Source organism: Gallus gallus, chromosome 3, assembly GCF_016699485.2.
Source record: "Gallus gallus isolate bGalGal1 chromosome 3, bGalGal1.mat.broiler.GRCg7b, whole genome shotgun sequence".
NCBI lineage: Eukaryota > Metazoa > Chordata > Aves > Galliformes > Phasianidae > Gallus > Gallus gallus.
Window position 1 is genome coordinate 69,566,622 of NC_052534.1, and position 15,764 is coordinate 69,582,385.

The window sequence follows — 15,764 nt, forward strand, 5'->3', positions numbered from 1 at the left end:
ATTAGGCTTCCAAAATTGCTTTTCAATAACAGCAGCTTGGAACTTATCAATTAATCTTATTCTTTTCATAGTTCATCTAAGCTGGCCTCTGGAAATCTCAGATGGGAGGAATTGAATGAAAAGATTAATTCATTAGTATTTATTTGTTCCTATACAATTTATGTTTTCTTTATATAACATCAATTTTGTTTCTTGTTCATTTCCATGAAAACTTCAAAGCCTAAGTCCATATTCAGGATACAGCAAAAGTTCTGGATGCCATCTTTATAGTAGGAGAAAGACATGTTTTCACTTTTTTATCAAGAATGTATCACTGCATTTGTCTTCTACTGCAACTGGTCATAACATGTCTACCAATCAATGTTTCTTTTCTTTCACTCAAGGACATAGTCCACGAGTACTTACTTCCACTCTCGGTGGAAATAAGCAAGACCTTCTTTTGTTGCATTCCTACACCTTCCTTATTCAAAAACATAATTATACTTTTGTATGAGCTACCTTCTTAAACATTAAAAAATAATTATTATTTTATATTATTATTTTATAGTTATAATCAACCAAACAAAAAAAAAAAAAAAAACAAAACAAAAAAACAAACGTCATGTAAGCAATTCAAAGTTTATCTGCTTTGCTAAGTTCTTCTGCGTCACTGCCCTGAAACAATTTAGAATTTATCTTGTTTTCACTAAAGCTAGGAATAATTCTGATCAGACTGTAACACAGTTGAAGAGAACAGTGTAAAACAAAACAAAACAAAACACCTCAAAGGATGGCAAGACTAACTGGTGTTTATTGAGAAATACACTGCATCCTTTATTATCAAGGCTAATAATTGGTGAGTCAAGACAAGGATATACATTGGAAAAGGATAGATACTCTGACTTCAAAAGATTGGTTTGAATAAGTAATGTAGCATTTGTCCTTCACTGATATTGTATACTGAAGCCTTCTTGAAGCCAAAAAAAGGGTGTGCAAAAGTGGTAGATTTGGGCTCTCTTTGCTTGGGCATCTGGGCCTCTTTCTGACTGTAATTTCAATTCTACTCCCTCTGTAGGTGCATTCTGCCCTTCAGTACTCTGGAAAATGTTCTGTTAATAAAATATAAACTATACATTTAAACAAAACACAAGCTTACTAAAGATATATATATATATATTTATATATATATATATTTAAGTGAGCAGCTTAATGAACAGTTTGTAGTCCCACATGACATCTTATTCTTTCCAAAGATTTTTATTTTCCTCCTCAGACAAAAAGAGATGCAATAAGTCTTGCTGTCTTTGAATAGTAGTCTCAAGATCAGGTGTCATATTTTCCTCAGAGATAATTGTGTTTCTATCTCAGATAGAAGAAATAACTGAGGAGATAGGAAGAACACATGAAAATAAATAATATTCAAGTGATGGGTACAACTAAAATCTAATGGGTATGCTTGTGATTGAGGCAGACAAAAATCTGAGGCTACAAAGATGAATAAGCAGTAATAATTATTCGTTGACTTTGCTACACTAATAATATAGACTACCAGAGACATTGGAATATACAGTATTACAAGTAGGATAGTTATGAAATTCTCATTAACAAAAGTCCTTAAATTCTGTTCAAGGACAAAAGTAGTCTGTGTAGTACCTTCTAAATATTCCCAAAGTTACAAAGATATTTTCTGAAAATGAAGTAGGCAAAAAAGCTTTCCTTGAGAAATATTTGAGGTAGAAAGCAGCACCTTGCAAAAGTGTATCTGGAATACGAATGCTCTGTAGAAGCTATTCTTGAATTTTTCACATTGTTGTCAAACTCTTGAGATCCATTATTCTTCCCAGAAACAATCTGCATAATTGTGAACAGCTATCTTTATACAGCTAACCTAAGGGAAGGAAATGATGTAGTGAACCCATCTGCCCTCTTAATTCAGTGAGGTTAATTCAATGAGTGCACATCTATGAATTTACTGCAATTTGATTTACTGTGTTTTTTCTTTTCTTTTTTTCTTTTTCTTTTAATCTTCTCTTTCCTCTTTTATTTTTATGTTTTATAGTTATGTTCTCATTTTTTTTTTTTTTAATTCAGTTATTTTTATGTTTGCCCTAACATATTGTATGCTATCACATGTTGGTACACTGGTTGGTAGTTGAAAAGAAAAACAACAGAAGTCATTTCAATATATATTAATTTAACAAATTATTGACTCTGAAATAGATCTAAATTAGAGGAAGATATCACTCAGTAAGCGTTATTAAATTACTCATATAGGAACATTCCTTAAAATGAGAAAAAAAAGTATTGATACAGAATATACTCAGAACAAACAGTCTTGAAGAATAATGAAGTGTGAGTTAATCAACAGCACTATGAAAACTTTAATCATCTTTCTTTGTAAGGACACTCAAAAAAAAAAAAAACACAAACAAACAAACAAAAAACCTTATGTTATGTATGCAGCAAAGAAGGCAACGACAGTCCCTTCTACAGTGATACAAGCACAGTGGAGCAATAGAAGATAACAAAAAAGAAAAATTAGATTATCCCTTCCAAGCTGGTGAGAGCTCTAGATGAGTGCAATCCCTATTGAGAGAAATGCTTCTTCTTCAGCTGCTAACCCTTAAATGAGGGTGAGGAGGAGTGGACTGAGGAGGAGTGGCAATTCTGCTGCATTGTTACTACAATAAAAAGAGAAAGGGCAATTACTGAAATTAACAAAACTGTAAATCTCTGTCACCTGAAACTATGCTTTCACTTTCTGTATCAGGCTGGTTGCTAATACAGTATTTTGATTATTCTATTTTTCATGTAGTTTAGTAATTCTAATTGATCAAATTCTAACTTAAACATTGGATGTCAACCTCGGTACCCCTGTTGATGAATGCTTTTAGGTGAAATACTATGGACCTAAAGTTTTAGGTGGTTAGACCTCATGCTCACATTAATGGGCAAATATCCTGACTCATTTTGTTCTTATTTTTGAGAAAACTTTTGCAAATTCAACTTACATAATTCCCTTTCAATCTGGAGAAATGCATATTCTGTTCCTTTAAATATCAGATGAGGATGTATACTTTCTCAAAAGGCAGAAGGGAATAAGATAGAAATAAAACAACACTTGGATTTAGATGCCTATGTTCGTTAACATGTCTAAATTGAAAGTAGCCAGGAACAGCAAACTATCCCAAGGACAGTAATAATGGAATCATAGAATGGCTTGCGTTGGAAGGGACCTCAAGGATCATCCAGATCCACCCCCCGCCCCCTCCTACATGTAGGGCCACCATGTCTAATACCAGACCAGTCAGTATTAGGAAATCTCAAACATTAAAGCTCAACCCTAAACCCTGAATGTTTTTTGCTTTTTCAAGCAGTAGACTAAACCTTTTAATACTGAAATCTATCAGTCCAATGCTGGAAGAGACAGTCAATTTTGTAGAGAGTGTACAAATTATATTCATCAAAATAAACTTGTTTTTATCTTAGTGCTTTCTAGCTGACCAAAACATACGTGTAATAAAAGCAGCCAGGGTCAACTGAAACATGTTTTTTTACTCCCTTTAGCAATACATTCTCAGAGCAAATTCCTCTGTGTTTAATGAAGAAAAAGAAAACTGTCTGAAAATATTTCTCAATTCTCACATGAATTTGCAGATAAGTTTTATGCCCCTGGTTCCTGTTTTTCCTTTCTCCATTTAGGACTAAAATATCTAATCCCCAGTGTACCAATTTATGACTACCTGCTGGGGAAAGCTACAGAGTGCTTGAGGGTTGAAGTTTCCTAATCACCCAGATCAGAGGATCTCTGAGACTACTTCACTATTTCCCTTCAGCCTATGATTTCTGTGCATGGAAGCCAAGGTGTGTGGGGGGTTTCAGAGGAGAAGGAAGAAAGCAAGGTAGGAAATCTGGATGCTGCTAGGATATATTCCTACCTTGGAAGTGCTTCTCAGAGCAGATGCTAATAAATATAAAGAAGAATACTCAAAATATAAAAGTACTTACAATTTTTTCCATGTCTTTTTTTTTTCTTTTAAATGTTCCATTCTTTTATATCTCATCTGATTTTATTTATGTTATACAAACTTTAGGACTGAATATATTTTTCGTAACACAATACAAATGAAGTTATCGTTTCAGAAATATAACATTGAAATCAGTATAAAAATCATACGTAACACTAAGCTAATCCTCAATCTTAATGTTAACATTATCTCTGATAGATGTAATTGTTTTATTAATCGTATCTGAAGCTTCACAGAGAAGAAACCTACAAGTAAAAAAAAAATCATGAATTTTCTATATATGCAAGGGCTTCTCAGAAAATAATGCCCCCTATTTGATTATGTTGGCCCACAACATGAAAGGCAAATGTTGGTGATACAGCAGTAGAAATTGAACCTTGTCACCTATTAATGCCACATTAAATTATGTTGTTGTGCAACATATGGCAGCAGAAAGGCAGTCTGACAAAACGGTGTCTGACATGAAAGTGCTTTTGAAACACTCAATCAAATTTGCCATTAAAAAAAAAAAAATTCAAGACACAGCTCTCAGTGGGTAAAGTGGTGTGTGTTGTCTTTTTGGATAGGAAAGATGTGATCCTTTTGGATTTCCTGGAACCTGGACAAATGGTAAATTCTAATCACTACATTGTGACACTGACAAAGCTGACAGCTCAAAAATTCAGTCAGATCAATGAAGAAGACAATCTTTCTTTTGCAAGCCAATAATACCAGGCCCCATTCCAGTTTGAAGACCATAGAGTACATCACTAATCTTGGCTGGAGTGTCCTACCACACCTATAGTATAGCCCATTGGAAATCCATGTGACTTTTACCAATGAAAGAAAGACTGCATGAGCAATATTTTCTTAACAATGGCATTGTCATAGCAGCTGTGAAATAGTGGGTATTTCATATATCAAAATTGCATAGCTAATGATGGGGACAACGTTGAAAGAGAGTGTTCTGTAGCTGAGAATTTGCTATCAAATGATATTATTGTGCTTTTTGTATCTGTTACTGTTTCCATGAAAATAAATAGGAGGCATTACTTTTGTAGTGACCTATATATCGTAAAAAAAAAAAAAAACACATCAAAAATTCAGTAATCTGGGCTGTTGCTAGATGCCCACAGAAGACGATAAAACCTAAAGCACAGAGTTTGTCCTTTAACAGTTCATGTTTTTTGTTACAGCTTTTCTTTTCCATTGCTATGTCAGCCCTTTGCTGCAGGGCAGTCATGACAGTCAGGAGCTGAAATGGAGCTATTGCTATTTCATCCTACTTTCCCAGTTGTTTGTCAAGATGACCAGAAGTGTTTGAACTCAGGCTTCTGTGACAATGAGTAGGTGTAAATCCACCTTGAAATTCAGAATCTGCACTGTCTCTCTATCTCAGTCAGCTCAGAGCATATTTGTTTAAACTGAAAGAGAATGTATAGCTAAGGACACACTATTCTAGACAGTGTACAAGCATAACAAACTGGAAGTTTTTGTCCAGGGAGCTTAAAATCTTAGTTTGAAATGAGAGACAGCAGGTGGATAAGACAGATGGAGAGGAAACGCAAAAATAGCAGCAAGACAGCTGTAACCAGTGTAATAAGCAGTGGTCACACCAGCTGGCTAATCACTGACAAGTGGCTTTTAGCATTGCTACAAAGATAAGCTTGAAGAAAAGAATTAAAATAGAAATAGGGGATTTTTAATTGTTTCCACACAGAAATAGAAACTTGAGAGAATGACATTGCTAGTGTAAAAAATGTAACAAATAGATGATCAGAAGCCAAGGTGACAGCCAGCACACCGGTAGGAATCTGCATCCATTATGTATATATGCAACCACAGATGAGGTGGACATTAACCTTGAAGGGTTTTAAAAATGATTATATGAAGCTGCTTAAAAAGAACGCAAGTGAAGAGGGCTTCTGCTAGCTATGCTTTAAGCAAGGAACAACACAGTGGTTTGTGCAAATCCACCTAAAAATATGTAAGAAAGATCGAAAGGAGACAAGTTTAAATGAAATAAAGAGGAGATGAATTTTCCTTTCTCAAAGTGATACAACAGCTTGTTCAGCAGTAGAGACTGAAAAGCTTGTTGGAATTTCAGAGAGGATATTTTAGAGGACTTTAATATTTGTCTTTCAACTTCCAAACTCAAAATCAAAAGGCATCTTCCTGTTATAGCACACAGATCTCTGTGAGTTTGTGATGTGCATCATACATAGGCTGTGTGGGGACTCCTGATGTCTGATATGTCTTGCCAAATGAGCCAGATAACTGTCACCAAGAAATTTCACTGGTCCTTTAAATTAATATTCAAGAAATGTCTGTAGTGAAGAAATTTGGAGCAGGTTTGCTGTTTAAGAACAAAGCCTTTCAGACTGAAACTTTTTGGTAGTGTATAAAGCTTGTATCTCCACCCCCCCTTCTCTTCTTCACAGATGGTTTTAACAGCTTGAGGTTGCCTCTTTGCATATGATGCCAAGATACTTCCTCTTTAACAGGCAGTTTTTGAGCTCACACCTACCCATGCACTCACGTAGATACTCCCATCAACTTCAGGCCTTGCAGGTCCACACATTCAAGCAACATAGAAAAACTGAATATACTAAACCATGGATATCCAACTTTTTGGTTTGTCTGGGCTGCATTTAGTGAATAGAAATTGTCTTGGGCCACATATACCTAGGTGACTCCGAAAGTAATGCCTTCCATTTATTTCTGTGGAAACGGCAACAAAGAGCACAGTAACACTATTTGATAGAACACATTTTTCAACATAGTCACTACCATTAGCTCTGTATTTTTGCCAGCAGTGAACAAAAGACTGCGTGCTGTGCTCAAAACAATGTGACCCACTATCAACATTGATGAAACACACCACCCACTGCCCCACTGTGCTCACATTCACTGTTTTGTCTCAATAACAATTAAGAAAGTATCCATAAATGTCAACGAGTGCAATTTTTTTCCACATGGAGGAATTCAGTGACAAGCCTTTGTTTCACACACACTCCCATGTCAGACACCATTTTTGGCAGACTGCCCCATGGCTACCATCTGTTACACAGCAACAAAATGTAATGGAATAGTGGTGGGAAGGTTCAACCCCTACTGCCATACCACCAATATCTGCCTCTAATTTTAACAAAGAGCCCCAGATCTCTCAGCCTATCCTTGTAGGGGAGATGCTCTAGCCCTCTGATCATCTTTGTGACCCTCTGGACTTGTTCCATGTCCTTCTTGTGTTGGGGCCTACAGAACTGGATACAGTAGTCCAGGTGGGATCCCTAGAGAGTAGAGTAGAGGAGCAGAATCATCTCCCTCAACCTGCTGGCCACACATCTCTTGATGCAACCCAGGATATGGTTGGCCTTCTGGTCTGCAAGTGCACATCGCCAGCTCGTGTTGAATCTTTCATCAACCAAAACTCCCAAATCCTTCTCCTCAGGGCTGCCCTCAAGCCATTCTCCACCCAAACTCTATCTGTGCTTGATATTGCCCCAGCCCAGATGTAGGACCTTCCACTTGGCCTTGTTGCACTTCACGAGGCTGGCATGGGCCAACCTATCAAGCCTTTCCAGGTTCCTCTGGATAGCTTCCCTTCCCTCCAGTGTGTCAGCTGCACCACTCAGCTTGGTGTCATCTGCAAACTTGCTGAGGGTGCACTCGATCCCACTGTCAGTGTCATCTATAAAGATATTAAATAACACCAGTCCCAACACTGATGTCTGAGAATGCCTCTTGTCACCAGACTTCACTTGAACATTGAGCCGTTGACCTAAGCTTTCTGAGTACAGCCATCCAGCCAATTCTTTATCCAGCGAGTAGTCCAACCATCAAACCCATTTTTTTTCTAGTTTGGTGACCAGGATGTCATGCACGACAATGTCAAATGCTTTGCACAAGTACAGGTAGATGACATGGACTTGTGTAAAGTATTTGAGATCCTATATTTAAGTTATACTATGCAGGCTGCAAAGTATTATTTCAAAGGAATATTTTTTTGTGTGCATAAACCAAAATTGTTTAACTACTATGCGGAAATGAATTAAAGTTTTGTGAAGCCTCTTGCAGATAATCCTAGAATTCAATACAGGAAGACATGAACTAGTTTTACATTTCTTCGTTTGTTAAGAAAATTATGCAGTTTAATCCAGAATACCAAAAATGGTTTAACATCTTTGGAAGATTAGTCTTAGGAAGGCACTAGGCATATCTGACACTTACTCTGAGTAAGCTGATCAGCAGCACTAACATAGTCTAGGAGGAAGTACCCTTGGAATATGAAAAGTAGGACTGAAGTAGAAAAAAACAAATTAGAAACAGAATATTACAACACCTTAGAACTGATATAAAATTAGGGATGGTTCCAATAAAAATACTGAATTCTTAATATGATTGTTCTTTGTTTTTCAGTCTGTTTATTTTTTGCTCTATGATGACAGTGATTCTTGTTTGTTTGTCTTTTTCATAAGAGTACATATGGAGTGGAAATGAGATACACAGTGCAGGAAAGTGTTCAATTCATTTATTTTAGTCGTATTGATGCTGGACCATGAAAAGAGCCATGTGGAAAAAATCTATCTAGGACTCTTAAACCTAAATAAAGAAAAATCTAAAAGTTATGCAATGATTGGATCAGTTCTTCCTCTGTCTTAGCAAACTATTGGTGTAGAAAGTAACCTTGGGCTTTCCTGGGAACATAGGAGGGCTCAAACTTCCAATTGGTTAGTCATACCTTCAGAGACTTTCTGCTATATGTATACAGAACCTTTTGTGCATATAGTAAACAGATGTTTTAAACTCATACAGAATGCCTCACTGTAGGTTCTCTTGACTTTTCCAGAACACCTGTAGATAAGAAAGCAGTCCAAAATTTATCATGTCAGACCTTAAACAATGCAGCTTATGAGATGTCTTTCAAAGTAAAGCCTCAAGATCTTACTACTTTGTCCTATGTAGCAAAGTTGTAGTTAAATCAGAAACACTTCAAGTGAACATCTTAGCACTGGGATGTTCTAACTTGTAGTCGTGGTGGAGATAATGTACTCAATTCAGTCTTTTCAGAAGAATAGCACTGAATTCCTGTCTAAATCCTTCCCATCAGATTTCAGGGCCCAAGAGATCCTGGTTACAGTTTAAATATATGAATTATATGATCTATTCCACGCTCATGAGATTCAAAACAGCTAAGTGCAATTATCTAATGGGATGAGTCAAACCTGTTAGTGGTGGTTTTCCCCGGAGGTTTTGGAAATATTTATTTCAGTTCCTGGTAAAATGAAAGTGTCCAGAAATGATCTAAAGTGTAAATATCAGCTTAACTGCAAAAATACAGACCCTTGATCACTGAGGATGTTTTTAGAGCAAGTTGGAGGGCTGACTTTATTGTTACCAAAGGGTTAGATTTGAGTTAAATTAATTTCTCCTGCAAGTGAGCCTGCCTCTCAAAATGCTCAGACTTTTATTGTGGGAGTCAATTTTTTGTCAGTTGATGAAGAATTTTTGTAAATCAATGATCCTACTCTAGTTCACCTCTTTTTCTCTAATATATTTTCAGTGTCTAAACTATGAGATATATTAGCCATTCATCATAGCTAGGCTTTATACTCACCAGATATGATATGATTGAAATTAAAATTTTAATAATTTTCTGTACAATACGTGAGTCTTCTTGGGAAAAAAATGACTTGTATAAAAATTATTTATAATGTGATGTAATTATCTTTAACAAAAAGTGAACCTAAACAGTCTTAAATACATGGGTTTTGTGTGCACAAAAACTGCACAAAAAATTTGCAGACTCATCATTATCCTGCCTGGAATGACTATATAAAGCTGACCAGTGATATGTGTAGGAGGAATTAACATTAATCTTCCACAAGAAGAAAAGCAAATGAAGAAAGGCTGCAAATGTGGGCTGTTGTTCACAGAAATGATATGGATAAAATCTACTGGATAACCAGTGAAGCAGGGAAAAGGGTAGTATCAAAGAGTACTCCCCTTGGAATAAATAACGAAACTATACTTGAATCTCCTGAGGCTGAAAATGCAGAGTTAATTTTCACAGTTGCTTATGGGCTGAAATATTTGAACAGTGATAGCTTTGCAGTCATTACCGAAATAGAAGTGTAGAAATATAGAACAAGTTGCCACTTGTTCTAAGGCCCTGTTATGTGAATCTCACATCTTCTTTGAAAGTCAATCTATTTTGGTGCAGTTTACCAAAAGATTTTTTTTTAACAAAAATTCAGAGCCTGTCTAGAGAGAGAAATCAATGAAGTACTTAGAACAATGACAGAATCTAGCCTCTGCTTCTAATGAATATGGAAGAGAAAGCTCCTTTAATTTATGCTCTTCTTGGTCAACGTCACTAAAAATTTTCCAGTTACACTACTGGCTTCTTGAAAATTGAGAGAATGTCTCTAAGACTCATGTCAAAAGGTAACACTGTAAAAGAAATCCCAGTCCTCTGTACAGCTTTTTTCAAGCTTATTTTCTTAGGACCTCTAGCAGAAAACTTGATGAAATGTCAAGTCTTCACAGGTTTGCATTTAATGAGCAAAACTTCAATTACACTTCAAGGCATTCTGTTTCTTAGAGGCTTTTTTTTGTTTGACTTGAAACTCACAACACAGTCTCCAGCCGTTAAAGTCTTGTTTCAGATAACCTGGGAGATATTATTGATTTTTAAGAAAGAAAGGAAGGAAGGAAGGAAGGAAGGAAGGAAGGAAGGAAGGAAGGAAGGAAGGAAGGAAGGAAGGAAGGAAGGAAGGAACAGAAGAAAAAAAGAGCACTACCTTTAGGCAAATTTTGAATATGAGATTACTGGGTTTTTTCTTGTTTTTGTTCTTCTTTCTTTCTTTCTTTCAAACAGGCTTGTCCTGTTTGGGTGACAGTGACAGTATTCTATAAGATCTCAAGAGGTTTCTTCCAACATAAACAATTCAACGATTCGGTGAATAGTTAAATATCATAGTCAGTAATTGCTAAAAATTCTTCAGCAATTATTTCTTTGGAGACCATATTTTATAGACTAGTTTTTGACAGTAGGAGAGTAGAATACTCAAAGCATATTCTTCAAAGGGTTTGGGGAATATAGTTCCCTAAGACAGCGTAGATGTTTGTGACTGAATTGAGAAGTCTCTTTAGAGTACTGATGAGATGAATGTTTATTTTCCTCTTTCCTCTTTGAGAAAATAGTTCTGATAAAGTTGTTATAAATATTTTTCATGAGTTACTTCCACTGTGGCTAAGGGGAAAATGAGATAGAGGGAAGAGGAAAATCTGCTTCTAGGAGATATTGTAAACAAGTTCATTGCATTATAAAACATGAAAAGATAATACAGCTTACTTGTCAACACATTTTGAACAAAGAATCAACAGTTGTCATTGTCTAGACATTCTACCAGGATGCAAATTAAGAGGAGCAGATTTACTTATTTATTTACTTCTGTATTAGAACTTAATATATATATGCAACATTCAACTGCTTCAATAAAGAAATTTGACAGGTAATTGCAAATTTGAAATAAATAAAAATAGGAAATCATTTGTCATACTTATGTTTTCTTTGTTTATTAAATTTCCTGAAAATCATCTGTGAAGGTGAAACTGTGTTGATTACAGGTTTTAATTTTTTTGTGATTGTTCAAATAATTTGAACTCTCTGTAAATGTAAATAAAACATTAGGTTAACAGTATGAGTTTCTCAGACGTTTCTGAAGATAACTGGTGTTCATCTAATTATGATCTATCGGTGCCAATTATTATAAGGAATTAACACATATGATTACTCCTACAAAAGAGGTAATTTTTCACAACTTCTGTTGAGTATTAGCAAAGCAACATGTTAAGGCAGATTTTAACATCTTCATTAATTATCTGGAAAACCAGAAGTAGCATATTAATTAAACTTTTGTACATGGTTAAGCCAACATCCTGCTGTTAACACTTAGAAGGAAAGTAAGGAATTAAAATTTGACACTGTTTTTTTATAAAGGCTTTGTTATATGAAATGATTTTTAATGTTAATAAACTTTTAAAATTATATAGAGAATTATTAAAATTTAAAATGAGACAGTGAAGACTATAAACAGCAATCAGATTGAGACATAAAAAAAAATCGGTTTCCAAAGTTCAATTCCCTGCTTAAAGCGCAGTCAGTTCTGAGATTAGACCAGGCTATTCAGGGCTATGTCTTGCTAAGCACCAGTCTGTACAGCCTGTTTGGGAAACCTGTTCTCATGTTTGACTTCCTTATGATAAAAAGATTTTTCCTTAACTCCACTTAGAACATCTCTTGTTTTAACTTATGCCCACAGTCTGTTGTCCTCCTGTTCCACACCTATCAGCTCTTGAATTATTGTTCTCTTGTTAAATCATTTCTGTGGTCTTCATCAACTGTAAAGTGAGGAAAAGGAAAAGGATTTTTTTTCCCCTTGTATTATTTAAAATATATTAAGATAGGTTGATGGTAGAAATTTCTAATAAGTGCTAAATCAAGCTAGCGGGATGAAGCTAGAACAGAAGGGTGAGGAAAGGAAGTGAAAACTTCATTAGTCTGTTCCAGCAGTAGATGATTTACAGGAGAAAGCGGCAGGGCTTCTTTGAAAGCATTAAGGAAGAATGCATACGTTGTCAAGAAAAGGTGAGAAAGGACTTTTCTTCTCCAGATGTGAGCAGCAGCATCTCTTCCAGCTCTGAGGGCTCTGTCTGTACAGTCTTGCCCTCTCAAGGAATTGCCCTCTTACAGTGCGAGTAAAATGTATAAAACATTTTAAGATCCCTCCTAATGTGTACAGATCCTCTTGTCCTATGCACCTTCTGATGTGTGGGTCTGCACAAAACACTAGGATTTGTTGTTCTAAGAGATCTGGGAGGGCAGCTTCAAACACAGCTGTCCTACCTGTACTGATCTACGAAAAGCCTGCATTGCATAAGTGATCTGAGGACATGTAGGGTTAATTTTCAAATTGAGTTAGAATGCATTGGTTAAGGAGAAGGCAATCCAGGCAGGGAGAAAAGCTCTCAGTAGAGTTAACATGGAATTCTCTCTGGCTATTTGAAGGCATACAATAAAATTATGCATTATAAGTGCTTTTGGTTATATTGCCTTGCATGTAATTAAATATTTTGTTATATTTTTTGTTGAAAATTGAATAGAAAAAGAGTATGTTAAAGTATGATATACTAGCTGCATCTGTTAAACAATATAGAATAAAGAAAATTGTTTACACAAGAGGTGGTTTATTCTTATGTTTCTGCCTTTGCCAAACAAACAATTATCTTTTTATTTACTCATTTGTTCTAAAAGAGAACAACTTTTTGAAAACATGTTTATAGGTAGGAGTGCTTTGCTGACACACACTCATTGGAATAAATGTTTAGACAACTCAGTGAACGTAAGTATGTGCTCAGAGAGATTTTCAGGTAGACATCTTCTGGAGCACTTGGGAGAAACAATATTTATTTCACTTTAAATAGAACCAGATTCCATCCTTAGAAGAGTATCCACGTGTAATTGAGAAGAAAATTATTTATTTTCTCCTTCTCTTCCTCTGCTTGAAATCCTATACAAATCAGTTGATATTTGTTTGATTTTTGTCTCTGTCAGTCTTCTGTTTTTAGCATACCTGTTTAAAACTGGTTTAAAATTAGTTTATTAGCCTTTCAATGTCATTGAAATGTCACAGATAATTTATAAGGCTTGGATTAAAAGACCATTTGCTGGGAATATTCTGGTTCAAAACATTCACCTTCCTTGAGGTCTCTGTGAGTGAGCTGAAGATCCCTGTTCTCAGCTTTACAAATTCTTTTCCTCATCTTATATTATTTTTATTAGTTTACATTTCATTATTTTCTATGCACTACACAATTATTAGCTTTAATCAAAGGTCGTAATTAACAACTGTCTACAAATAACACAGTGAGGATAGTTAACTGATGCTTGCCTTCAGATCATTACTTTAATTGAAAGCTGTTCTAAGGGCAACTTCAGAGAGAGAGGCTGAAAAGGAGCTGCACCTGAACAATCATCATTCAACCTCCTGGCACCAGGTAGCCAGAAGTATTGTCTCATTTGTGAAGGAGAACATGGGAGATGGAAAGAAGACACAATAATATGAAGACTTAGGCTCTAGAGAAGAAACCTATATCTAATCTATATCTAAAAATAGAGAATAGCAGGATTTTGTTTTTCCTGTTTTCTCATTCTGAAATGAGAAAACATAGGAAAAACCAAGACTTACAGGAGCCTGGCTGAGCATGTTCATCGGCTGCAGAGGAATATGGCATAGTAAAATATTCACTTCCCAGAAGACAGATGACCTATTGATGGAATTACATGAGAGTGGATTAATAAATATCACATACACACACACATTAAGACAAACTAACAGAAGCCAACAAAACCAGAAAGCGAGATTACCAAAGTTTTACAAGAGAGAGAATTTTACTGTAAGATGGAAAGAGATGGAAAATAACTGGTAATAAAAGGCATTAGCCCCCTTGACTGGTGACCGTGATTGAAATGAAAAGTGAACTTTTACCATGCCATTGCTTACTCATTCAAATGGAAGTGTAGCAGAGTAGGCAGCTTCTTGTACTCCATTGTTTTTTGTCATTTCTGCTAGAGTGATTCAAAGACTTTCTTGTAGTTACAAGATCTGGATGATAGCTCCAAGAGATCATCTCGTGATAGGTTTTAGACTCTGGTCAGTGGTCAAAGGCCCTCATCCTCTGGTCTTATCACAGCAAAAGTAGCTAAAGTTAGACTTCTCCATCTGTCTCTGAATAGAAATAATGTTTTCACTGGGGCTGAACAAACCCAAATTATTCAACTATTACTCTTCAGAACAGGACAGCAGGACAACAGTAGCCATTCAACCAGAATCACTTTTTAACAAACATTACACATTTTATTCCCCTTTTGCAGCAATTATTCACTTATTCAGCTCAGATAAAATAAATTTCAAATATTTTTCTTTTTATTATGCAATGTATTCATAACACTTTTTCCGAAATACCTCCAATATATACTTTAAAAAACAAAACATGCACACACACACAAAAAAAAACCAACAACAAATAGCTGAAAAAATATTTATACTGTGCTTGTTAAGAGCGTCAGAAGGAAAGTATGTCATCCAGAGGGACCTGGACTGGCTCAAATAGTGATGGGACAAAAGTGAATGGCTTTACACTAAAAGAGTGGAAAACTAAATTAGATGTTAACTGGGAGGCTGGTGAGGCACTGGAAGAAGCTGCCCCGAGAAGCTGTGGATGTTCCATCACTGGAGGCATTCAAGGCCAGGTCGAATGGGGCCCTGGGTAGAATTGACTTAGTGATTGGCCATGGCAGGGGTGTTGGAACTAGATTATCTTTATATTCCCCTCCAAACTAAGACATTCTTAGATTCTATTGATCTATGTTATGAAAGTAGCTCATGTTGTCCCAGTTACTAGAATTCATTCTTCTCTTTTAGAGTAACCTATCAATACTGGTACAACATTGTTAACAAAAGTGTTACAGTGGTTATGCAACGGTATCTATGTTGATCAGAATTAAACTTATTTTCCAAGTTGATAGACTGCAATATATCAGTCCTTCAGACTTTAGTGGAAGTCTGTGTTTTGAATTTTAGCCTAAAAAGTTGGGAAAGTTGTTTGGTACAGAAGTCAAATTTACCAAGAATTGTGAAAATGACTTACTCGTTTTATCTACAAATGCCTTCACAACAGCCCAAGGAATTTGGATTTACACTGTAAAATATC

The 15,764-nt window shown here is 35.7% G+C and overlaps 1 long non-coding RNA gene across 1 annotated transcript in view; it reads right to left on the bottom strand.

Annotated features, from left to right (window-relative positions):
- Nucleotides 1–602: 602 nt before the first annotated feature.
- LOC121110169 overlaps nucleotides 603–15,764 on the bottom strand; it is a 37,709-nt gene continuing 22,547 nt past the window's right edge. The window contains exons 2-3 of the long non-coding RNA XR_005858535.1: nucleotides 14,240–14,318; nucleotides 603–2,660 (exon numbers count right to left, since the gene is read on the bottom strand). This is a non-coding gene — a long non-coding RNA (uncharacterized LOC121110169). The remainder of the gene's footprint in view (nucleotides 2,661–14,239; nucleotides 14,319–15,764) is intronic.